This window comes from Aquarana catesbeiana, linkage group LG11 (genome assembly GCF_042186555.1).
Source record: "Aquarana catesbeiana isolate 2022-GZ linkage group LG11, ASM4218655v1, whole genome shotgun sequence".
In the NCBI taxonomy this organism is placed as follows: Eukaryota; Metazoa; Chordata; class Amphibia; order Anura; family Ranidae; genus Aquarana; species Aquarana catesbeiana.
Window position 1 is genome coordinate 202,418,955 of NC_133334.1, and position 27,838 is coordinate 202,446,792.

The 27,838-nt window shown below is 41.3% G+C and overlaps 1 protein-coding gene across 4 annotated transcripts in view; it reads right to left on the minus strand.

The window, feature by feature from the left end:
- Nucleotides 1-27,838, minus strand: part of PC (pyruvate carboxylase) — a 989,411-nt gene that overhangs the window by 43,168 nt on the left and 918,405 nt on the right. The window lies entirely within an intron of this gene.

The window sequence follows — 27,838 nt, forward strand, 5'->3', positions numbered from 1 at the left end:
TCCTTGAGAACTGCAGAAGAATTCCCCCTACTGAGTGAGTGGGGGCGCCTTCTCATAAGGAGGCTTCAGTAAAAAATACATTTACTCCTTTTCTTAAATGGCAAAAGGGGTACTTTTTCCACTAGAATTTCTTTGGATGTATTATCCAAAACATCCCCAAATAGCTGTTTCACCGCAAAAGGAAGACTAGCCAGGAGCTTCTGCATGGTGCTTAGCGAAGGGCGCAAGGCCGGAAGGACAGAACCTCTCAAAGAAACTATTGCACACATAAAGCTGCCAGACCCTGGGTCTGCTGAGCAGGATAACCTTGAACACCTGTTTAAACTGGTCTCTCAAAGATTAGCCAATTACTGTCAGCGCAGGCTGAGACACTCAATCTGCCAGAGAAAAAAATGTTTTGTTTTTTTTTTTTAATAGGACTTCCAACTTTTTATCCGTTGGATCCCTAAGCATTTGAGCACTGTCTGCCAGACAAGTCAAACTCTTATTCACAGAGGATATAACAGCGTTAATATATATGGTATACCCTACTTAGTGAATTTCCTCCACCATAAGATAAAGTGTGAAAACTTTTTAGGAGGGAAAATAATGCTTATCTGGGTGATCCTCTCAGATACAAAAAAGCTTTTCCAACAATGAAGGGACAGAAAAAGGCATGCACAGCTTGAGGAGGCTTTAGCGAACCAAAACACTCAGTTAAGGGTACATAAATGTGGAGAGGACCATTCAGCAAGAAATTGCACCATCAATCTTAAGATGGAAACAGCTGATTCTCCCGCATTTGACACCTCAAAAGAGGAGTCATCAGCCTCACCACTTCCCCTGAGGGAATTTGCCTTCTCCCGCCCCTAGTTCCTCAGTTTGAGGGTCCTGGGCAATGGAAGAGAACCTTTTTTGGGGGTGTTTCAACCCCCCTTCTGACCTTAGCCCGATGAACAAAGCAGAGGTACTACCGAAAGAAATCGCATCCACTGCTTGAGCAATAGTCCAGCCACTGCCGCTGCTATTAATGCTCAGCTTGATGTAAATAGTAAATGTGTCAAATAGGAAATGCCTGTGTCACCAAAGTCTCTTTCATGCTCCTCTTTGCTCTTATATCTCTCTGACAATTTTGCAGCCAGCACAAATGGAGTTTTTTATTTATTTTTTTTAAAACACACTCCCGCGTTGGAGGACACCAACGCTGTGCTAAGCCCCGCCCCCACCTCGCATCGCGCCCCCTCCTTTAAAGAAAAAAAGCGTTTTTCCGCACAAGCACGGGCCTCCGATCCGATGGGATCGGCTTGTGAGTGAGGGAGTGATGGTGAGGAGGAGACCTGGAAGCTGCCGCCGAGTAGGGGCGGTGAAAGAACACGGCATTGCCGATCATTTTCAGTTCTCCCTTATACTCAGCCTCATGAAGAGGGGAAGAGTTGAGCCCAGGTGGGGGTGTCTGGAGGAAGCAAAACCCCCCCAAACTTACCGGAGGTCTGCCTGCTAGCCGGAGGAAAAAAAGTCTGCTGCTTCTGTGACACAGCATGATCTCTGAGCAAAACATGAGAAGGTACGTGCTCCATACAGCCCTCAGTGGTGACACTTAGGCATTACAACATTTACTTTAAAGTAGAAATTAAAACATTTCTTAGAAAATTCCACTTACCTTTCCCACTGCAGGGCTTTCTGTGGTAAAACCAACAGACGCAATCTTCACCCTTCACGGTGTGTTCCGTTAACACACCTTCAGGAACCGTGGGCCTTCGGGGAACCCACAATCCTGGACCTGTAATAGCACCCCGCCAGTAAAACTTTATGGCCTTAATACCAAAAGTCCAGCTCTCTAAAAAGAGAAGCAAAGACCTTGTTTCTTCGGACACAAGGCCCGGGTACCATTCAATTTGGCCTAAAAGACACTTTGAATAGATCCAGCTGCATAGCTAGCCCCAGCAAGGATTGCTTCAGTGGAGCTCAGCACGGCACATCTTCACTTGTGACCAACACCTTAGACACTGGTGAAAAAAACTGAGATGCTCTTGGTATGGGAGGGGTTATACAGGGAGGCAACTTCCTGTTTAGGGTGTGCCAGTGTCCAGCACCTGAAGGTGGACTATAACCCACATAGTAATTACTATGGCTCTGTGTCCCGTGATGTACAATTAAAGAAATAAAAACCGCAGAGGTGATCAAATACCACCAAAAGAAAGCTCTATTTGTGGGAAATAAAAGAACATACATTTTGTTTTGGTACAGCATTGCATGACCGCGCAATTGTCAGTTAGCGACGCAGTGCCGTATCCCAAAAAATGGCCTGGTCATTAAGGGGGCAAATCCTTCCGGTCCTTAAGTGGTTAATGTTATGAAAGAATGGCCATTCCTTTTCAATTTGCAGCAAAATAATGTTCTGTAGAATTCAATGCAATATGGGAACCTGGAAGCCTTCTGTAAACAGTTGGTTTAGAGAACTTCCCCTAGAAATGTACTTTCCTGCTTGTGTGATTGGCTCACTCATTTCCTCGGAAGTGTGTACTAAGATACATGTCAGATTTTAAGAATCTTCCGTAACAAAAATTTCATTTTTGGTGAGATACCCCCAAAGGGTTAATTACTTATAGAGGGATGGAGGACCCTGCAGTTTTCCTAATTATAACACTGCAAGTGCATCAACTGACTAATAATGAAAAAGTAACTTCCATTCAGATTCACTATGCACAACGACATGCAAAGACAAACAAATAGCTTTTTCTTCAGAGCAGAAACAGGAATTTGCAACAAAGCTTGTTAAAATCTTTGCATACTTTAGCGTGCAGCTAATCTCAGTGTTTTCCATGTCAAAAGATAGCACAGATGCACCACCCAGGCCTGCTGCCAAAAGTGAAGCTGAAAGCTGCTGGGGCTGGATGGTGCACCAGAGCAGTAGGCATCTAGGGTCAAATACCAGGAACCCAGACTTGTGGCATTCCAGGCTTTCGTCCCTGGGGGCTTACTGCCCTAAACATTGGTACAAGTGGTACCAACAAGCTGCAGCACCTTAAGCCTCTTACAGACTTTTACAGGCTGCCGACAGCAAGGCTGAACAGTGCACCTGTGCCTTCCTCCTGTAAAAAAATGTCAGAATCTCAGACACTGGGACTAAACATCCAGTGTGCATGTAGCCTTAATAAGTATCCCACATTAGGGGAATGTGTGTCAGTTGAGTGACTGCAGCAACACCTATAAGGTCATACATCTCAGATTAAGCTATTAGAATAGGCAAAGGAATAAAGGAAACAATGTTCAACTTTCTATTTCTTGGCTTGACAATAAACCAAGGTATAGAATCTATAACAGTGTGCCAGATATGTAGTCGGAGTCATTCTCTACAATGACTGCTCTATGTTGTATAATAGCTAACGCATACACTCCCATTTTTCAGGATGATGTCCATCCTGTGGCAGATTCAGCCTTCTCTCATGCTCTATCCATAATCCAAGATCATATTGCCTTCATACATACAGCTAAAAAATACCAAAAATCGCTGAACATTTCTATTGATACTTCATGCGATCTAGTGGACAATTGTGGTATTTTACATTTTAAACAAATGAAAAACATTTAACCAATAAAGGAATTTGGCTAATAACATTGATTTTACTGTCCCATTTGCATAGAATTAATTTACCTGCACTTTAACTTGGCAAATTATTTTCCCCTTTTTCTTTTTACCTACACACCCCAATTGTCCTCTCTGCTGAGGTGACAAAGCTTCTCAGAAAGTATTACACATCGCAAGATAGTGTTTATATCATTATTTGGGAAAAGTCTGTTCTATATAAATGTATGTATTTATTTATAAGGCCGCATACACATGAGCGGACTTTTTGGCAACAAAAGTCCGACGGCCATTCCGGCGGACTTTCGTCAGACTTTTGACGGACTTCCGACGGACTTTTGAACGAACGGACTTGCCTACACACGATCACACCAAAGTCCGATGGATTTGTATGTGATGACGTACGACCAGATTAAAATAAGGAAGTCGATAGCCAGTAGCCAATAGCTGCCCTAGTGTGGGTTTTCGTCCATCGGACTAGCATACAGACGAGCGGATGTTTCGACCGGACTCGAGTCCGTCAGAAAGATTTGAAGCATGTTTCAAATCCAAAGTCCATCAGATTTTCGATTGGAAAAGTCCGCTGAAGGTCCGATGAAGCCCACACATGATCGCATTGTCCGTCGGACCAGTCCGGTCGAAAAGTCCACTCTTGTGTACACTGCATAAGGCAAAAAAGAGGGGGTGAGAGAGAGAGAGTGCCACTGTCTAAGCGTAGTATACTTAAAGATACAGTCCCTACATGCTATCAGAAAGGTAGGTATTGCACTCACATACACAAAAATAAACACATGTCAATATGTATAATGAGGACCAGCGGTGGTCTACTTGTGAGCTGAATCAATGGCATTACTCATAAAATACAGCAGATGTTGAACTCTTATCCATTAATGTTAATAGTAGGTAAGGTTGAAAAAAAGAAAAAGTCCATCAAGTCCAACCTATGTGTGTGATTATATGTCAGTATTACCTTGTAAATCCCTGTATGTTGCGGTAGTTCAGGTGCTTATATAATCGTTTTTTGAAACAATCGATGCCCCCCACTGAGACCACCGCCTGTGGAAGGGAATTCCACATCCTTGCCGCTCTTACAGTAAAGAACCCTCTACGTAGTTTAAGGTTAAACCTTTTTTCTTCTAATTTTAATGAGTGGCCACGTGTCTTGTTAAACTCCCTTCTGCAAAAAAGTTTTAATCCTATTGTGGGGTCACCAGTACGGTATTTGCAAATTGAAATCATATCCCCTCTCAAGCGTCTCTTCTCCAGAGAGAATAAGTGCAGTGCTCGCAACCTTTCTTCATAATGTTGATGATAGTAAGCTCAGCAAAGTTCCTGGTGGATATCCTCGTCAGCCAGTAGGGGTACACCGTTTACCAAGTATAAAAATTAGTAAAACATAGATAGGCATTATGCGCAGATACCAGTAGATTACACCATTTCATGGAGTCCAATGGAAGGCAAATGGATAACACATCTCCAATGATTACAGCTGTATGGGTATGTCAGGGAGTGGAGTAAGCCGACCCATAGGCTGAATACCAGGAAGTGCCAGCACTGATAGTGTGCAGTTAGATGGGAGGCAGCAGTGGTCATTGGAAATACAGTATCTCACAAGAGTGAGTACACCCATCACATTTTTGTAAATATTTTATTATATCTTTTCATGTGACAACACTGAAGAAATTACACTTTGCTACAATGTAAAATAGTGAGTGTACAGCTTGTATAACAGTGTAAATTTGCTGTCCCCTCAAAATAATACACAGCCATTAATGCCTAAATCGCTGGCAACAAAAGTGAGTACACCCCTAAGTAAAAATGTCCAAATTGGGCCCAAAGTGTCAATATTTTGTGTGGCCACCACTATTTTCCAGCACTGCCTTAACCCACTTGGGCATGGAGTTCACCAGAGCTTCACAGGTTGCCACTGGAGTCCTCTTCCACTCTTCCATGACAACATCACAGAGCTGCTGGATGTTAAAGACCTTACACTCCCCCACCTTCCATTTGAGGATGCCCCACAGATGCTCAATAAGGGTTTAGGTCTGGAGACATGCTTGGCCAGTCCATCACCTTTACCCTCAGCTTCTTTAGCAAGGCAGTGGTTGTCTCGGAGGTGTGTTTGGGGTCGTTAACATGTTGGAATACTGCCCTGTGGCCCAGTCTCCAAAGGGAGGGGATCATGCTTTGCTTCGGTATGTCACAGTACATGTTGGCATTCATGGTTCCCTCAATGATCTGTAGCTCCCCAGTGCCGGCAGCACTCATGCAGCCCCAGACCATGACACTCCCACCACCACGCTTGACTGTAGGCAAGACACACTTGTCTTTGTATGCCTCACCTGGTTGTCGCCACACACACTTGACACCATCTGAACCAAATACGTTTATCTTGGTCTCATCAGACCACAGTACATGGTTCCATTAATCCATGTCCTTAGTCTGCTTGTCTTCAGCAAACTGTTTGCAGGCTTTCTTGTGCATCATCTTTAGAAGATGCTTCCTTCTGGGATGACAGCCATGCACATCAATTTGATGCAGTGTGCTTCGTATGGTCTGAGCACTGACAGGCTGACCCCCCTCCCCTTCAACCTCTGCAGCAATGCTGGTAGCACTCATACGTCTATTTCCCAAAGACAACCTCTGGATATGACTCTGAGCAAGTGTACTCAACTTCTTTGGTCGACCATGGCAAGGCTTGTTCTGAGTGGAACCTGTCCTGTTAAACCACTGTATGGGCTTGCCCCCCATGCTGTTTTAGGATCTACGCCATCTTTATAAAGAGCAATAATTCTTCTTTTTCAGCTCCCCAATCACACCTCAGACCTTGTAACACTAACTAGCCACATGACACCGCAGATGGAAAATGACTAATTGGGTCCAATTTGGACATTTTCATTTAGGGGTGTACTCACTTTTGTTGCCACCGGTTTAGACATTAATGGCTGCGTATTGTTATTTTGAGGGGACAGCAAATTTACACTGTTATACAAATACACTCACTACTTTACATTGTAGCAAAGTGTAGTTTCTTCAGTGTTGTCACATGAAAAGATATAAGAAAATATTTACAAAAATGTGAGGGGTGTACTCACTTTTATGAGATATTCTATGTCATCCATTTGCCTTCCAATGGATTCCAAGAAACTGTGTCATTTATTGGTATTTGCACATAATGCCTATGTATTACTCATTTTTATATTTGGGAAACGGTGTACCTCCACTGGCTGACGAGGATATCTATCAGGAACTAAGCTGTACTTACTATCAACATCATAGAAGAATAAAAGGGCACCCTCCTAGGGTCTGTGTGTGTATATCACATTTTCCACATGTATTTATTTATTACAGACATCATCATTCAATTTATACACCCTTTTCATACTGTACATTCCCATAAGTCTCCCTCATCAAGAACCTAAAAAACCTTATCTCACACACATATACATATGCGCACACATACTAGGGCCAGTTTAGACAGGAGCCAATTTAACCACAAGCATGTCTTCACGATGGAGGAGAAAACTAGAGTAAACAAGCACAGGAGAAGATGCAAACTCTATGCAGATAAAGTCCTGGCCTGGATTCAAACCAAAGACTACAAGGCAGACGTGCTATCACTAAGGCAATTCCTTCCTGATTTAAAAACTAGGAGGAAATGTAATGAAACAACTTCATAACTGTATATATCTCAATTATGGCAGATATTGTTATACAATGAATACTCACAAATTTACATCAAATTACTGCAAAGCAATAAGGGAGAGTTTTTCAACTTTGTGAAAGTATAGCATCCATTATACATGAACTCAGACCTTAAAAAGTATATATCTAAAGTTGATTTTTACATTAATTTTACTAAAAAATGATAGTCAGTTTACATAATGATTACCAAAAAATGTTAATAAAGAGAACTATGGATATCACTGATTAACAGCAACAGATATAGTAGTGGCTTATTATTGGGATGACTGTACACAGCAAAGACTTCCTTCATTTCTGGGATTCCTGCCAATAGTTACCAATGGTATTCCAACCCAAGTCAGAAGCAGCATCACTTATAGCTTAATAACCTCAAAAATTGCTAACGACTACTGACAAAATAAATAACTGCAACGATTGCTAACAACTACTGACAAAAATGGCATCAATGCCAAGACGATTGACATTATAACAGGTATAAATTATATTGCTGCTGGACAGTGGACATCAATCACATGCTGGCATTAAAAAATGTGTTTTTTCTGTATTAGTTGTTACAAGTTTGTCCAGCATGATGCCACATGTACCTGCAATGTATAGCACTGCTTTTTATATGGGCACAATCATAAGCCATGCAGTACTAAAAACTTTCCAGTTTACAACCTTTTATGGTTACAGACAATTATTTAAAAAAAATTATATCACTAAACAGAGTTCACAGTACATACAGTTTCAAAGAGGTAGAATTACTACTTAATTAAGTCATCCCACAGTATTCTCTAAAATATTTGAGAGATGTAGGTTGTAGGTTACATCCACGATGTTCAGTGTGAGATAAGAGAGAGATATGAGAGAGAGAGAGAGAGAGAGAGAGAGAGAGAGGAGAGAGGAGAGAGACAAGAGCGAGATAGTTAAGAGAGAGGGATATAGAGAGAGAGTTATGCAGCGTACACACGAGCTGACTTTTCGACCGGACTGGTCCGACGGACCAAGTCCAGCGGGCAATCCGTTCATGTGTGGGCTTCATCGGACCTTCAGCGGACTTTTCCAGTCGAAAATCTGACGGACTTTAGATTTGAAACATGCTTCAAATCTTTCTGACGGACTCAAGTTCGGTCGAAAAATCCGCTCATCTGTATGCTAGTCCAACGGACGAAAACCCACACTAGGGCAGCTATTGGCTACTGGCTATCAATTTCCTTATTTTAGTCCGATCGTACGTCATCACGTACGAATCCATCGGACTTTGGTGTGATCGTGTGTAGGCAAGTCCATTCGTTCAAAAGTCCGTCGGAAGTCCGTCAAAAGTCTGACGAAAGTCCGCCGGAATGGCCGTCGGACTTTTGTTGCCGAAAAGTCCCCTCGTGTGTACGCGGCCTTATAAATAAATACATACATTTATATAGAACAGACTTTTCCCAAATAATGATATAAACAATATCTTGCGATGTGTAATACTTTCTGAGAGGCTTCATCACCTCAGCAGAGAGGACAAGTGGGGTGTGTAGGTAAAAAAAAAGTGTATAGTAATTTGCCAAGTTAAAGTGCAGGTAAATTAATTCTATGCAAATGGGACAGTAAAATGTTAATGTTATTAGGCAAATTCCTTTATTGGTTAAATGTTTTTAATTTGTTTAAAATGTAAAATACCACAATTGTCCACTAGATGGCATGAAGTATCAATAGAAATGTTCAGAGATTTTATGGTATTTTTTTTGGACTTTTGTGGCCGAAAAGTCCGCTCATGTGCACACGGCCTAAGAGATCATTTTTCCCTTGTACAAAGAGACCTGGAGTTTTGGGCACCAGTTCAGATAAAATATATTGGGGAACTCGGGAAAATTCAGAGAAGAGCAACCAAACTAAGAGGCACGGAGGACCTTATCTATAAGGAAAGCAGAACTGAATTTATTCTCTCTTTAAAAGAGGTAATTAAAGGATGAGTTCACCATTTGACATTGCATTGCAAAGCATTGCATCATCCATCAACAGATTGCTGATGTCATGCAGGTCTCCTGCAGATCTGTCAGTGTATCGGCTTCCTCGTACCTCGTATGAGGAAGCCGATACATGCTGATAGGTAGATTCAATGAACTACCACAGCACTCATGGTGCCATGCTAGTTCATTGAAAACTATAAGCCGACAGCCGCAAAGTCTGTCGGACATTGTAGTTTTCCTTCCACAGAGGTCTTTTTTGAATTGTGGCAGCAGACACAGGGAGAGAAGATCCCTACATAATAAGTCCATATAGTAAACTTGGTGTAGGGGGGCACTCATCTGGAAAAAAAGAGGTTTAACCTCCACATACAGAAAGGCTTCTTTCACAGTAAGAGGTGTGAAAATGAGAAATAGGCTCACTTAAGAACTAGCAACTGCTCAGTAGTTTTAAAGCAATTGTAATCCTTCCTACCTGCACTTTGGGGTCTTCACCTGCATAAGATTTACAATGATCATGTAGTGTTATGGTGTAATTTGTTGACCTGTTAGTACAGCCTATATAGAAGAGTAAATCTTCACATACATTTGTCAGAATTTGTGTTCAAGCACAAAACATGTTTTATGGCTGTGTAAGATCTACATTAAAAACAGAATGCAATGATTTGCAAATCTCATATATCCATATTTTATTGACAATAGAAAATATATCAAGTGTTTAAACTGAGAAATTGTACCAGTTTAAGAAAAAAAATAAGATAATTTTGAAATTGATGGCAGTGACGCATCTCAAAAGTTGAGACAGGGGAAAAAAAAGCTGGCAAAGTAAGCGGTACTAACAAGGAAGAGCTGAAAGAACATTTTGCAACTAATTGGGTTAACTGGCAACAGGTCAGTAACATAACTGGGTATAAATAGGCATCTTAGACCCCTTTAACACTGAGACAGTTTTCTTGTCAAAAGATTTTATTGAGTATATGAATAAGTAGATAACGAATACATGAGTAAACATATTGTAGTACAGATAAGATGCTAAAATTATTAGTTAATAATAGAACATAACATATAAATTGCAGTAATTGGGTATAACCTGGATAAGGTGTAGAATACCTAAGTAGGAGCTATTAAAGAGTAAGTAGATTCTCAAATGGTACTTGTGCCCACAACTTGAGCTATGTCAGAAATGTCTGAAGGAGACTACAATCTACTAGGAAAAGAGCTTCAGGATCGGAAAGTGGATAGGGAAGAAGAGAAAGGAGAGAAGGAGTAGAACATAGAAAGGAGAGGGTCCACAGGGTTGGATTGAGATCCATCATGAAGTCTGTGCATTTTTTATATATCAGCTTAAATCATTGCAACTCAGCTACCATGGCAGTAGAACATTTTCATCAAAGTTAGATGGTAAATGATGTGTTATCCATGGGTGCCATTGTTTTTCAAATTTGGGAAGCAGAGCGTTGTCAATGGCTACCATTTTGGCATGAATCATGGCGTTAGTCATCCTATTCTTCGTCTCAGCCACTACCAATGTCGGAGACCGCCATGCCTTTGCCAAAGTTTGCTTAGCTACTGTTAGAAGTTGTACAAATAGTTTAAATTGAATCAAAGTTAGCGATCCTAGTTTCAGATTAAGTAATGCGGTAGCAGGATCAGGCTGTAGTTGCAAACCAAACATTTTGGAGGCTATTTTAAAGATCTCTTTCCAAAAGGTTTGTGCTATTGGGCATGTCCACCAGATGTGTAGTTGTGTGCCTGGCTCTGAACAACCACGATAACATTGCGCGGAATAGGTTGGTGCATATTTTGCAACCCTAGTTGGTACAAGGTACCATCTTGTCAATACTTTATAATTAGCCTCTACCTCAATAATATTTGGGGAGGCTGATTTGGTAGATGACCAGATTTGATCCCATTCTGTAGTGTCGAGCGTTCGACCCAGGTCCTCCTCCCATCTCTGGACATAAGAGGGTTTATCCAGTTCAGGTTGAACTATTAAATGTGAATAAAGTAAGGAAATCAAGCCTTTTGTGTGGGGATCTTTCCTGCAGATAGATTCAAACGCAGTAAAGTGTGTGAGAGGAGTGTCAGAGCTTATAAAAGGAGTGAAAAAGTTTTTAATTTGCAGGTATCGGAATAGTTCTGATTGAGGTATGCCGTAGTTTTCGCAAAGGGTTGGAAAAGGGATGAAAGATGTATCAGTGACAAATTTATGTATGTTCAAGATTTCCCTGGATGACCATTCTCGAAAGGATTTGGGAGCAGTCCAAGCAGGATAAAAGGCGGGATTTTTTAAGAATGAGAGAAGGGGTTTATGTGTAGATTGTAAGTTGTGTTTGGATTGAAGACTGTCCCATAGAGAAATGAAATGTTTGGTGATGGGGTTTCGTAAACCTTTACGATCTTTAGGATGCAGCCAAAGCAGGTTCGAGATCGATAAAGGATCACATTCAGTAGCTTCAATTAAAACCCATAATGGGATTTCCTGTCTTGCGTGATATTTAGTTAGGCTAGCAATATGAGCTGCCTTATAATATGTTGCAAAGTTTGGTACGCCTAAGCCTCCATTAACTTTGGGAAGATAAAGTGTGTGCAAAGGTATGCGTGGTTTGGATGCCCCCCATATGTATGAAATTGCTTTTTTCTGTATTAGTCGTAGATAATAAGCGGGAATTGAAATTGGTAAAACCCTAAATAGATATAGTAACTTAGGCAGGATTGTCATCTTTATTGCGTTAATTCTACCAAACCATGATAATGGAAGTAGAGACCAAGATTTCAGCAGGTTTGTTACATTTTTGAGAATCAGTGGATAATTTGCTGAGAAAAGATCTGATAAAGAAGCCGTAAGATGAATCCCTAGATATGGTATTGATTTTTCCGCCCAGGTAAACGGAAGTCCTACCTTTGCTGAATTTAATTCCAGGTTAGATAGGGAAATATTTAATGCTAAGCATTTTTTAGGGTTAATTGATAAGCCTGAAAAAGCAGCAAACCTATTGAGGATGGGGAGGAGATTAGGTCCTGAGACCTGTGGGGATGATAGAAATAGGAGGATATCGTCTGCAAACAGACAAAGTTTATGTTGATATCCTCCTAGTTCTATTCCGGTTATTTTGGGATCTGATCGAATCGAAAGGGCAAGCGGTTCTATTAAGAGGGCAAATAAAAGGGGGGAGAGTGGACATCCTTGCCTTGTGCCTTTTTCTATATTAAAGGGGTCAGATTTGTAACCTGCATACTTAATGTATGCTTTTGGTTTATTATACAATGCAGTGATCCAAGTTATAAAGTTAGGGCCAAAACCCCATTTCTGAAGTGAGTAATGTAAGTAGGGCCAGGAGATGGAATCAAAGGCTTTTTTAAGATCCAGAGATATAAAGCATGAAGGAATGCGGCGTGTTTTAGCAATGTGTGCCAAAAGAACCGCTCTACGTACATTATCGCCTGCTTGGCGTGTAGGCATGAAGCCTACTTGATCACAATGTATAAGATTACCTATAATTCCATTGAGGCAGGCCGCTAAAATTTTTGCTAATAGTTTGACATCCAAATTTAATAAGGAAATGGGACGGTAGTTATTACAGGATGTGTCGTCAGAATGATGCTTAGGGATCATACAAATAGTTGCGGTCAATGATTCCTGTCTGAAGGATTTACCTTCTAGTAAGAAATTAAAAGCATCGGCCAAAATAGGGGAGAGGATGTCTGAAAAAGTACGATAGTATAATGCAGAATAGCCATCAGGACCTGGTCTTTTGTTTAGTTTTAATTCTTTGATTGCTTTGGTTACATCATTCACAGTGATGGGTGCTTCGAGTATAATCTTTTGGGTGTTAGACATCTTGGGTATGGAGATATCTGAGAAGAAGGCATCAGCTTCAATGGTATTAAATTTATTTGTTTCTGAGTATAGGGAGGTTAGGTGGGAGCGAAATTTGTGAACAATTTTAGTGGGATTACTAGTGTATGTATCATTAAACAATTTAAGTCTAATTGGCTTAAAAGATTTGTTTAATGACTTAAGTGCGCGTGCCATAAAAGTACCAAACTTATTGGATTTCATGTAGAAGGCATGTCGAGAGCGTTTTAGATATTTATCCGCGGATTCTGTGAGGAACAAGTCATATTCCAGACGTGCTTTTTCTAAACGACTTTTGGTAAGCGGCGTTGGATTATCTTGGAAGGCTATAAAGGAAGAGTTAAATTCAGTTTCTAATTTTCTTGCAAGATTCCTGCGTTCCCGTTTGAATAATGCGAATTGCCTTTGTAAGGTGCCACGCAGCACAGGTTTATGTGCTTCCCACAATGTTATTGGGGAAATGTCAGGACTTTTGTTGTGTGTTAAATATTCTTTTAGTGCTTGTTCAATTATTAAACTATGCGACGAGTGTTTGAGTAATATATCTGGGAAGTACCAAGTAGGGTCATGATTTTTGGGTATAGTGGAAGTGATGGTAGTAAGGACTGCGTTATGATCAGACCATGGAATGGGGATTATATGTGATGTAAGTAACTCTGGGATCATACCTATTGTTAGAAATATATGGTCAATGCGAGTGAATGTTTGATGTGGGTATGAATAATAAGTGTATTTCCTTTTAGTCGGATTACATTCTCTCCAAGAATCTACCAATTTATGTTTAGAAAGAAGTTGGGAGAGAGATATCTTAGTTGGACTTCGAGGAGGAGTGTATGGTGATTTGTCCAGAAACGGGAGGAGGACCTGATTAGAATCTCCGCATACGACAAGTGTTCCCATCTTGTGTGTAGATACTACTTGTAAAAGGTGGGTGAGAAAAGGTATAGGTTGTTTATTGGGTGCGTAATATGACACAACAGTTATTTCTGTATCCATTATATGTCCTAAAAGAATTAAATACCTCCCTTCAGGGTCTTTTATTTCAGAATGGAGTGTAAATGGAGTGGTGCGGTGGAAGGCTATGAGTGTTCCACGTTGTTTAGTAGTGGCTGAAGCTGAGAATACTTGCGGATAAAAGGAGCTTACAAATTTAGGTGTAGAAGTTGTCGTAAAGTGTGTTTCTTGTAGGCACACTATGTGTGCTTTGTTTGCATGAAACGAACGGAAAGCTTTCGTTCTTTTCTGCGGTATATTGAGACCCTGAACATTCAGGGTTAATATGTTTAAAGGTGCCATGGCAGCTGAGTTAGGAAATGATACTCACAGATTCTTGATGTTCTTTGGCTGTATGGAATGACCTGTGTGGACCTGAAGGAAAGCAAGGAGGGAGGAAATCCAGGATAGACTAGAGTGAAAGAAAAGTAAGAACCGTAAGAAATAATACAATATATTTTTAAAATCTGATTGTAAATAGCGTCAAAAATTACCCGTGATTGGGGATACAACTCCCCATCAGGGGATAGAGGGCCTACGTCGACCACCCACATAATAAGAGCGGGGAGTCGAGGGAGGTAAGGTGGAGCACACGGAACATCCGCGTGTGGGAGAACCGCCTATAAAAAAAAAAACATCATGAAGATGAATAATTATAACCTGCCGGGTATAATAAAATAGCTCCAAATGTCTTATATTTTCCTAAAGCAAAGGGGGAATATAGTACATATAGTACGTACTAATGGAAAGTCTAATCTAACAATTATATAAGCGGGAATGAGCCACGAGAGGGGTTAAGGTAGAAACCAGAAGACTGGAAGCTAGGAAGGGACATGTGAGCAATTGGAACTAAAACAAACCCAGTTCTGTATTAGTCAAACTAACTATTATAAATCAATTGAGAAAACATATAGTATGTAAATAGGGATATTACATCGACTAGCTGGGTTTTCGTGCCTAAATATGATCAATTCAACTTAAAAATAAAGGAATAAATATATATATATATATATATATATATATATATATACACACATACACAATAGCATACGTACACATATAAATACATACACACACATACATACATATACACATATATATATATATATATATATATATATATAAATATACATACATATATATACATACATACACACACATACATACATAGATACATACATATACACGCCTACATATACATACATACACATATACATACATACACACAGACATATACAGACACATATACACACATACATACATGCGCATACACATGGTACACATACATATACATAACATACACATACATATATATATATCTGAAATCTGGGTCCAGGTATTTAACCTGATCCCAAACTCCAAACCCGCAAATGAGAGCTTATATATTATAACAAATTAAACCAGATATAATAAAGTAAAATAAAATAAAATAAACTATGTTTCTATGCATATGTGATAGAAAACAGTCCAATAAATTGGTGTTCAGTTATGAAAAATAATATGGTAGTATAAATTGTTTATATAAAATTAATTAATTAATTAATTAATTAATTAATCAATTAATTAAAATAGATACATACATAAATAAATAAATAAATAAATAAATAAATAAATAAATAAAAATAAATTAATTAATAAAAAAAAAAAGTCAAACACAGCAGAGATCTTTTTTAAAAATCGCTGCTAAGTTATGATTATGAAGAGGAGGATTATAGGATTAACTAATCAGTCCATGGAATCTTCTTGTTCTTGAGGTGGAGAAGCGAAGCGTCCTCTCTTGTGGGATTGCTGCATTCCAGTTGTTTCTTGGGACTGAGATGGATTGCGTGTAGAGGAGGATGAAGTCGCTCTTCTACGTGAGGCAGAAGTGGAGGGTAGGTCATCAATCAGGTGTAGGTCTTGAAGTGTCTTTTGAAGTTCTTTTGGTGAACTACATGTATGTCTTGAACCCTGGTAACTAAAGCGAATAGAGAATGGGAAACCCCATTGGTAGGTGATTTTATGTCGCTGCAATTCCATAAGCAGTGGTTTCATTGCACGTCTTTTTGATATGGTTAATTGGGAGAGGTCCGAAAAGAGCTGATAATTATGACCTTGAAATATTAAAGCTTCTTTCTCTCTGGCTGCCATCAGAAGCTGCTCTTTCGTTCGATAATAATGAAACTTAGCGATAATATCGCGTGGGGGGCCATCTGTTTTTTTTGGCATAAGGGCTCTGTGGACTCTGTCCATTTCCAAGCGTTCAAGGGGTATACCTGGTATTAGCTCTTGAAATAGTGCTGTTATTGTAGAATTCAGGTCAGTAATTGTTTCGGGTATGCCCCTGATGCGTAAATTAGATCTTCTGGCGCGATTCTCATAATCTTCTAACTTATTTTGCAGTGTTAGGTTTTCTTCTTTGAGGCATTTTATTTCTGACAAATTCCTGGGCAGAGTTTTCAAATTCATCTGCTCTGTGTTCCAATTCCTCAGTGCGCTTCCCCAGTTCTCTTATCTCTCTGGTTAAGCTGTTAGTTATGTGTTCAGATGTTTGTTTTAATGCTTTCTGCAGCATTTTCTCAAATTGTTTTATAAGACCTGGAGAGGCAGAGGATTCCTGTGGAGATTTCTGTGACTGAAAAGTCTCAGTATCAGATTCCTCTGTGAACACAGGCTGTGAGTGTGACAGCTTGTGAGAGCGCTCTGAGGTACCCGTGTCTGAGGAGACTGGCTTCATTTTACCTGCTGCTCGGGACCGTGTGCCGCCGTTAGGGAAGGTTTTTACCTTTGTGCGGGTCACCCCTAATACCATTACCAATACAAAACTTCCTCCAGGTATTCCGGAGCTTGTGTGAAAAGCCGTGTGTCTTAAATGCCGGCTGGCTGATAGAAAACGGCGGCTTTCTCCCCTCACGGAGCGGAGCTCTAACAGGGCATTACTTTCCTGTCAGACTCCGCGCATGCGCTCTCCACTGAGACAGTTTTCAGGCGTTTTAGCGATAGAAATAGCTCCTGTAAAGCACCTGAAAACTGCCTCCCATTCACTGCAATGGGTGCTTTCACACAATTCCTGCAAGCAGAACCTTTGGGGTGGTTTGGGAGCGCTGTATACGGTGCTCCCAAAACGCCACTGCCAAATGCAATGAATGGGCGCGCTTCCGAAGCACCTGAAATGCTCTTCCGAAGTGCCGCTAAAACATGGGCAGCCCCAGTGTGAAAGGGGTCTTAGAGAGTCAGGGCATTTTAGAAATAAAGTTGGGCTGAGGTTCACCAATTGTTAAAAGATGCGCCTAAAAATTGTCAAACAATTTCAGAATATTGATCCTGAACATAAAATTGCAAGGACTTTAAATAGATCATGATCTACAGTACATATCTTCAAAAGATTCTGAGAATCTGGAGAAATTTCTGTTTGCAAGGCACAAGGCCGAAACTCATCATTGGAGGCCCAGGATCTCCAGCCCCTTAGATGGCACTGCATTAAAAAAAGACATGATTCTCTGATTGACATCACTGCATGGGCTCAGGAATACTTCCAAAAATCACTGTCTGTGAAAACAGTTTGCCTTGCCATCCAAAAATGCAAGGTAAAGATCTATCCCCATGCAAAGAAGAATCCATATCTAAACATGATTCTGAAACACTGCCTTCTTCTCTGGGCCAAAGCATATTTAAAATGGCCTTTTGCAAAGTGTTCTGCGTTCAGATTTTGATATTCTTTTGGCAATCATGAGTGCCATGTCCTTCAGACTAAAGAGAGGGACCTTTCAGCTTGTTATCAGCGCGCATTTCAAAAGACTATCTCTGATGGTATGGGAGTGTAATAGTACATCTGGAATGGGCAGCTTGCACATCTGGAAAGGCACCATCAATGCTGAAATATATATCCAGGGCTTAGAGCAGCATATGCTCCCACCCAGACAGTCCGGACCTTTCACCAATTCAAAATATTTCCTCTCCCAAAACTGCAACAACTGGTCTCCTCAGTTCTCAGACATTTACAGAGTCTTTTCTTAAAAAAAAAAAAAAATGGGGATGTTACATCTTAGTATACATGACCCTAGCTCAACTTTTTTGAGACATGTTGCTGCCATCAATTTCAAAATGACCTTATTTTTTTCTTAAAATGGTACATTTTCTCAGTTTAAACATTTAATATGTTTTCTAGTAGAAAATAAGAGGAGGGTCCACCGGTTTGGAGTATTTTTTGGAATGTCTTGCCACCTATAAGGGGCTCCATATTGCCATTCAGATAAAGGAAAAAGGAAGCTTCCCTTTGACACACTGAAGGTGGACAGAGCAACGGAAGAACAATGACCTGGGTGAGGTAAATTGCCAAAAATACCCTAGGTAGGAAGGAGTCTCTAGGCCTCCATCCCACCCTATTCTTGTGTAAAACAAGACAGGGCTCTTTACAGAAATAGAGAGCAGTCCACACAAGTGTCTCACAGAGGTGATAGCAACAAGTAAAGAAACTTTGTGGGTGAGCGTAGAAAGGGTTCAAAAAGCACTTTTAAAAACTCAGAGAACCAAATTCTAGTTGCAAAGAGTCAAGAGTGGCCGTAGAAAAGAAACTATATGACAGACACGCCATACAAAAGTTTTGACCAATGAATGGGAGGCTAGTGGTCCTTAAAATACGATTGAAAGGACCCAGATATGCCCATTGATGGTACTTGGGGTTAAATGTTGATCCAGGCCTTTTTATAAAAAGATCAGGATTCTTCCTACTTTGAGTTTCCTGGGGTAGACCACTCCTTGCACCAGGCAAAGTAAGCCTTTTATGTGCAATGGTAAGCCTTTCATTAAGTAGACTTCCTAACTCTTAACAAAGTGGGAACTACGGAATCAAAGAGAAACCTCTCTCAAGACCTGGGTATCAACAGCCACACCATTAACCCTTTCACTGGCTCAGATGTATGTCACAGGTCGACAGAAGCAGTGGGTTCCGCTGATAAGCTGACTGTTGGTTTTTAAGTGGAAGTGAATCATGTTTCCTGGGCTCTGCTGTCCCAGGGACTCCCCAATGCATGTACATTTGTTCACTGATCTCCCAGCTAGAATGAACACGTAATCAACATGCATTGCATCACTTCCATGGTTGGTTGTAGCTTTTCCTGGCAAATGTAGTCAAGGAGAAGCTAACGAAGCATGACCTTCGCTCCATTACCTTCAGTGGAAGGTCTTTTCAGCCCCTGACTTCTCATTAAACAGAACCTGTAGTAAAATAAATGTAAAACATATTGGTCCATCCTGCCCCCACATACATGCACCTATGTATGCAAACAAGAGTGAGAGCAATAATTATAGGGGTATTATTCAAAGTAAACTCCAAACTGATGACCTGCAGGGACTTTTAACTATTTAACCTCTGTGCTACTTCAACTGACAACTACGTGGTCATGCAACACCGTACCCAAATACAATTTGTAATTTTTTTTCCCCAAAAATAGTTTTTATTTGGTGGTATTTAATCATCACTTTGTTTTTTATTTTGAGCACTATAAACAAAAAAAGACCAATCTGTATACTGTTATATATTTTTGGTATTTTTTTTTTTCCAATAAGCGTATATTGATTGGTTTGAGCAAAAGTTTTAGTGTCTAAAAATTATGGTATATATCAGGGATATGCAATTAGCGGACCTCCAGCTGTTTCAGAAGTCCCATGAGGCATAGCAAGACTCTGACAGCCATAAGCATGACACCCAGAGGCAGAGGCATGATGGGACTTGTAGTTTTGCAACAGCTGGAGGTCCGCTAATTGCATATCACTGGTATATATACTGGAAGTTGTATTTACTGTTAAACTAGTAATGCCGGTGAACACTGACGAACACTGACACTTTTGACACTTTGTGGGAACCATTAAAATGAATTGCTATATAAATGAAAAAAGATTAAAAATTAAAAAAAAAAAAAAAAAACAATATATTCTTGTTATAAAACATATCCAATCACATTTCTTTATAAATTTAGGCCAAAATGGACTCTGCTACATGTCTTTGGTAAAAAAAAAACCCCAAATCCTATTAAGTGTATATTAATTTGTACACGCACAGCATCCCACTACCCCCCCCCCCCCCCAGCTGCCGCAATACTTACCCAAGCCCCAGCTCGATCCAGCGACGTGTACAAGAGCAGCAGCTCTCCCAGTCTCTCCAACCTCACTGGCTGAGACACAGTTGTCAATCACAGGCAGTGAGGAGGGGGTGGGGGTGGGATCGCCATGCTCTGTGTGAAGCTTTGTAGAAGTGGCACAGGAATAATGTTTATTATTTTTTAAAAAGTGAGCCTTTAATATCCCTTTAAGACGTCATTAGGATGTCGGGGGGCATGTGTTATCAATTGCTTGATGAAGGAGTCCTCTAAAAATTGTTGGACCCTATTATGGAGTTCCTGTTGTGCTGGTGACATATTCCTTGTTCTGTTCCAAAAAACTGTAGCACCCTCTACTTAGTGAGATTTTTTTTAGAACAGGTAAATTTAGGCAGGCTTAGCTAGAAGCTAGGCCTGTTTGTTTTGATCTGTGGGGCTGAGAGTGGCTTAGAGTAGGCTGGTGACTCTCAGCTAGTTTCATCTTTCGGTTACCTCCCTTCTGCTTCTAGAGGCTTCTAGAAGAAAGGTGGGGAAGAAGGGTGGAGCTGTCTGGGGTGTTCTAAGGAGCCCTAACCAATCCCCAACCTGAAGTGACAGGGGGCAGGCCTCCTTAAATACCTAGAATCAACCCAGCCCAGGAGGAGGAGAGGACAGCGGGAAATACTGCCAGGCAAGTCTCCAGGAGGAATCCACCAGGTGTCAGTGAGTGGCGAGCACAGTCGGGAGAGCTGGGAGGCATGGTGGAGCAGACTCTGAGTGTGCAGTCTGAGATGGATGTAGAGCCAGTGGGAGAGATTGTGATGTTGCTGGCAGTGAAGTTGGGCTGCCTGCAGCTGGGAGGGCTGTCAGGGTCTGCACAGGGCTGGGATCAGTAGTCCACCAAAGAAGGAAGCTAACACTAGAACTTTCTTTGCTACACTATAGGGGCTTGCAGTCCCTGCCTGTAAAGAGGTACTTTTTCTCACTTATTCAGGAAAGTCTATCCCACACCCACCTAACAACTGTCGCCGAGCCACCCCCATCAAATCATTCCCCGCATCTATTACCTTCTGTACCACCAGCCCCCCTCTCCCTTTAGAACGTAAGCTCTACGAGCAGGGCCCTCCTGACCCTTCTGTATTGAAATTATGCTGTCCCCCCTCTACATTGTTAAGCGCTGCCTAAACTGTTGGCGCTATATAAATCGTGTATAATAATAATAATAATAATAATAATAATACTTTTGCTAAGGCCTGGCTGAAACCAGAGTCAGGCCTAACCATGTGCGAGCTGCGCCTGCAGAATTGTGCTGGAGGGAGAAGGAGAGATACTCTGCAGCAAGTGTTGTGCAGGAGGAGAGTATCTAAATTATCCCAAACCATGCAAGAATCTTTTGCCTGGGCAGCCCATCCATTCCTTAATCCAATCCAAATTCTAATCCCTCAATAAAAATACAAAAACAAAGCTGATGGACTTGTTCATGGTCTTGTAGTGTCTGGAAGTGAATGCCGGTGTCTGGAAGTTAATAATAAGTTACTAGTAGTGCTGTGATTTCACCCTAAAAATGATACAGATGTGTAGAAAATCTACACAAATAAACATATGTAACTATACATAAACGTGTACATAATAAACAAACACATTTCTCAAATCACCATTGTGAATTAGTGAGTCCAATAATATAGCGAACAATAAAGGTCCAAATGTAAATAATAGCATGGATGTCTTCTTCCACCACACCAAAAGTGGTCACACTGCAGACTCCTTCTCCCAATGAAGGTAAAACACTCACCAGACAATATTGCCTGCCATTTTTAAGACAGACGACATGTCCTCACACCAGAAACCCTTACACACCTCTTCTCAACTAACTCTGTTTCACCTCTATTCAACTCAGCAACTCCAAAGCTGGTGTTAATGGTCAAGAAACACATGAAAATGAAAAACGCTCCACAGTAAAACTCAAATAAAACCTTTATTCCACTAGAACATATCTCACCAGAAAGTTTCTTGACACAGGCACATCTAAAAATTCCGCATAGCTCTATTTCCAATAAGCAGAGGTAACACCACACACTGACAATTAGTGGGTTCTCACCAAAGCGCTCGGCCACCGGTATTGAATCAACTCTGGTCCAGTCACTATCACCAATCACTTTTGCTACTTACATCGAGCCACAGGACAACATGTTTCAACATATCTGACTTTATCAAGGTATGCTTTTAAGATACTCCTTGTTCTGTGGTCCCTGAGGAGGGACACTACAGGTTGCCCATAAACTGTTAACAGATCATGTCCTGTTGAGACCAAATGAATCAGGGCTGCTCCCCTTGTACTTGGGATTCAACATGCTGCTCTGCAGTATGCAGTGCAGTGACATCTTAATTGATGACAGCATGTAAAAACTCACAAACCAGCTGCTGAAAGCAGGAGAGATTGGTGGCCAGGTTTACATTACATTTTTGCTGCAGGGGATGCCAAAAATGTAACTTGTATCTTAGTGCAGACTTTTGGGAAAATCAGTAAGCCAATCACACAAGCAGGAAATTACATTTTTAGGGGGCGTTCAACATCTGTGCACAGAACGCCTTCAGGCTGCCATATTTCAATGTATTTTACAGAAAATTACAGTGCTGCAGATTGAAAAGGAAAGGTAATATTAAATAACATTAATGCTGCATTCACACCTGAGTGTTTCAAAGTTGCGTGTTTTTAAGGCAATTTTACCACGATTTTGTTCAGGTCATCAATGTAAAAGGCAGAAAAACACCTGTAATCTGCGCCAAAGAAGCTTGTGTTCTTTTTTGAGCTAGGGGCGTTTTTCAGCCGTTTTGCTTCAGGTGACAAAACGTTCAGATGCGAACAGGTGCCATTGAAATGAATGGGATTTTGCTCGCTGGGCGTTTTTCAGGCGTTTTTTTTCCGGGCGTTTCACAAGCGTTTTATGAGCTGAAAACCCTCAGGTGTGAATGCAGCCTTAATTACAATATGGAGTTATCCTTGAAGTAAAAAAAAAAAAAAATCTGTATAAAGCAGAAAATGCATAGAAAAAATAGATACACTTTTCTCAGTAGAGAAAAGATGTCCATCATCCTAGGACAATAGGAAAAACTGAAGAATGCGGACAGGGTTATATTTTGCTGGTCAATGGCTTTTTTTGTTTGTCAGTGTCCAATTATTTTTGTAAGTGTCAGTTTAACTCAATTGTCTTCAGAATAACAAAATCCTTTGTACGTTAATGAACAATAAAGAAAAAAAGTTTGGGCTACAGATACACTTTAATATGTTAGATTATCAATGAAGATTTACACACAGTGTTCTATTGCACAGTGCATAAGCACTAGAGATGGGCCGAACACCCCGCCCCGTTCGGTTCGCACCAGAACATGCGAACAGGCAAAAAATTTGTTCGAACACGCAAACACTGTTAAAGTCTATGGGACACGAACATGAAAAATCAAAAGTGCTAATTTTAAAGGCTTATATGCATGGTATTGTCTTAAAAAGTATTTGGGGACCTGGGTCCTGCCCCAGGGGACATGTATCAATGCAAAAAAAAGTTTTAAAAAGGGCCGTTTTTTCGGGAGCAGTGATTTTAATAATGCTTAAAGTGAAACAATAAAAGTGTAACATTCCTTTAAATTTCGTTCCTGGGGGTGTCTATAGCATGCCTGTAAAGTGGCGCATGTTTCCCGTGTTTAGAACATTCTGACTGCAAAATGACATTTCTAAAGGAAAAAAAGTCACTTAAAACTACTCGTGGCTATAATGAATTGTCGGTCCGGCAATACACATAAGAGTTCATTGATAAAAAAAACGACATGGGATTCCCCCACAGGGGAACCCCGAACCAAAAAAAAAAAATGGCATGGGGGTCCCACTCAAAATCCATACCAGACCCTGATTTTAAGGGGAACCCTGCACCGAATTTAAAAAAAAATGGCGTTGGGTCCCCCCAAAAATCCATACCAGACCCTTATCCAAGCACGCAACCTGGTAGGAAAAGAGGGGGCACGAGAGAGAGTGCCCCTCCTCCTGAACCGTACCCGGCCACATGCCCTCAACATTGGGAGGGTGCTTTGGGGTAGCCCAAAGCACCCTCCCAATGTTGTTCAACATGTCCCCATGTTGGACCCCACGCATTTTTAAAAAAAATTTTGGTTCGGGGTTCCCCTGTGGGGGAATCCCATGCTGTTTTTATCAATTACCTGTTTTGTGTATTGCTGGACCGACAATTCATTATAGCTGCGAGTAGTTTTAAATGACTTTTTTTCCTTTAGAAATGTCATTTTGGGGTCTGACAGGTGAATCCCATGGGCGTCGACTGTGGGGATGTGAGAGAGAGTGAGTGAGTGAGAGGACGTGTGCGGGCTGAGCTCCGCTCCAACCATTCATCCTGAAATTTCTCTGGCACTGGCCGGGCTGACTCTGACTCTCTGACTTCCAGCGACTCTCAGTTCCGATTCTCACCAGATCCGTTCGTATACAGGCACCCTGGGAAAGAAAAAGGCTTTCGGTGCACCGCGAGGTCCCACCATATCTCCGGGTAGGCTCCGGTCCTCCACAGTGCCTGCGGTCTCCACCACCACCCCTGCCGCCTCTGCTGCCTCTGCTGCTGCTGCTCTTGGCTCTGTTAAGCCTGCTAAGCCTGCTGCTGTTGTTGTGCCTGCTGCCGCCGCCGCGATATTACCTCCGAGGCTTCCCATACCAAACATGTCAGTTAGCACGCAGACGCTCCCTGATCCGTCTCCACCTGTAGCCTCTCACGCGGCCTCCCATGCTGAGCTGCTGGCAGCAATTAAAGCTGGAAATGAAAAGGTGATGGTTAAAATAGACCATTTGGCTTCAGATATCAGCTTAATTCGGCATGATATGGACAAATTTAGATCCCGCTTCGTAGAGGCTGAGAGTCGGATCTCACAACTGGAGGACGTTACCAGTGCAGACTCCAGGAACCTTCGCGCTTTGCAGCTGCAGGTAAAAGCCCTACAAGATAAGTCGATAGACACAGAAAATCGCATGAGGAGAAACAATCTAAGGATCGTAGGCCTACCGGAAAAAACAGAAGGTAATAAACCAGCTGAGTTTGTGGAATCCTTTCTTATATCATTGTTGGACTTACCTGCTATGCCCCCTACATTCGTGGTAGAGAGGGCGCATAGGATTCCACCAACCCCTCCAGCCCCTGGTAATCCTCCCAGGCCTCTTTTATTGAGACTTTTGAATTTCAGAGACAGAGATAAGATATTAGCTGCAGCTAGAGATAAACAAGAACTGCGGTTTAATAATGCAAAAATCATGTTGTTTCCTGATTACTCCCCTGAAGTCCAGCAGCGACGCCGGGCCTTTACAGAGGTCAGAAGACGCCTAAGGGATAAAGGTCTTAAATTTAGCTTATTATATCCCAGCAAGCTTCGAGTTGCAGACGGGGACCGAACATTCTTTTTCACCAATCCGGAGGCCGCTATATCCTGGTTAGATGGCCGTGGGTGACGCATGTGTTTTTTTTTTTTTTTTTTTGTACCATCCTTACTACTATAGTCTACTATAGTCTACTATAGTCCATTATAGTGCACCCTTATAGTGTCTAAAATTTTCCTGCTATTCTGTGGTCTCCTAATGAATGCTTAGATAAATGTACTTTATTTGGAGTTGGAATGCTCAGCCCTTTGGACTTGGACTTGGACTATATCTCTTACACTAAGAGCCAAGAGTTAGAAAATTAGAACCCAACCCCACCTCAATTACTCTCTGTTGCTTCCTTTTTTGTCTCCTTTTTTCTCTTCTTTTTTTTTTTTTTTTTCCTTCCCCCTCCTGCCCTTTTCTCCCCATCCCGTCCCCTTTTTTTTTTTTTTTTTTGGATAGGTATTGGATAGGTTTTTCCTTTTTTATATATTTGTTCGGCCATAGGGTGCCTGAACAAATAGTAGTAGTAGTACGATATCCCCTTTTAGGGGTATATCTGCAATATAGTTGCAATACAGTTGCAGCTTGCGTGTGTGTTCTTTTTTTTTTTTTTTTTTTTTTTTTGGGAGAAAACTAATCCCAACTCTCCTCCTCCTTTTTTTGTTTTTTGAGAGGAGATGGGACTTAGTCGGATAAGCACTTCGTGCTTGGGTATATATATTTTTTTGTTGTTTTATGTTGGTCTTTGTCATGGTTTGTATAAGCTTGTTTCAAAAATTGCCTTAAAAATTAACATTGCTGGTACATGGTATATTGTAAAAATCTTGCTGCTTGTGAGTTACCCCAAATGGTGTTCCCCTAGTCATTTTACTTGGCCATGGCTTCCTAAACCTATATGGCCACTTCCTTAGCTGAAACCTTTTCGGTCCTTTCATGGAATGTGAGATGTCTTAATTCTAAATTTAAACGGGCACTGTTGATGAGATATCTAAAAACCCACTCTCCACATTTTATTCTCCTACAGGAAACCCACCTCACAGGCAGCAAGGTTTTAACTCTAAAAAAACCCTGGATTCAGAGGGCCATCCGACTTACTCCTCTTATGCTAGAGGGGTCTCAATCCTAATACACAAGAAATTCCCCTGTGTTATTGAGGACGTGTGCACAGACCCCCAGGGCAAGTTTGCAATGGTGGTGTTTTCACACTGGTCTCAGCGATATATAATCATAAATGTTTATATTCCTCCACCTTTTACACATGATTTATTATATAAGGTTTTGGAAAAAGCAGCTCCTTTTTATCCAGCGAAATTGCTGGTGATGGGGGATTTCAACTCTACTATCTCCCCAGATTTGGACAGACCAGTCCCATCAAAAAACTATAGCTCTGAACTATCTATATGGGCACAGGCAATGGGGCTACAGGAGATATGGAGATGGAAACACCCGGCTATTAGGGCATACTCATGCTTTTCGGCCTCACATAGGACTGCCTCACGGATTGACCTAGCCTTCTCTAATTCAATCCTGTTGACGGATGTAATAGGGGCTAAATACCTACCCAGTGGGTTGTCCGATCATAGCCCACTGGTAATCGAGCTTCGCTCGCCTGCACGCCGAGATGCGGCCCTGTGGAGGCTGGGGGCACAGTGGATTTCCCACCCTGAGGTGGCTGACACTATCCCACCCAGACTAGTTGAGTTTTGGGAACTTAATGAAGGCTCCTCGACCCCACAGACGGTCTGGGACACCTTCAAGGCCTATACAAGAGGGCAATATATCTCTATTATCGCTAGTGTCAAGAAACAGCAGGGCCGGGAAACTTACAGGTTACAACAGATGGTAGAGGATCAAACATTAATCTATAGTACAGATCCTACAGCAGCTCATTTTGACGCATTAAATGCCGCCCGCAGTTCACTAAATTTACATTTAACGGAAGTTACAAGATTGGATATGCATAAAGGTAGACAGCAACTATTTGAACAGGGGGACAAGAATGGTCGTTTCCTGGCCATGTTGGCACAGCATGAATATCCATCCACAGTGGTTTCGGGCCTGCGGTCTTCAACTGGGGATAAGGTGACCTCTCAGGTAGAAATCTTACAAATGTTTAAAGCCTTTTACCAAACTCTTTATACCTCTGCTCTTCCCCCCGACTTCCAGCCAGAGATGTTGCAAAACCTTTTAGATCCACTAGCACTTGGCTGGCTGTCGAATGAGGAACGAGAATCGTTGGTACGCCCTATTTCGGCCTTAGAGGTCTTAAAAATTATACGGTCCTTCCCTTTGGGCAAGGCGCCAGGGCCGGATGGTCTT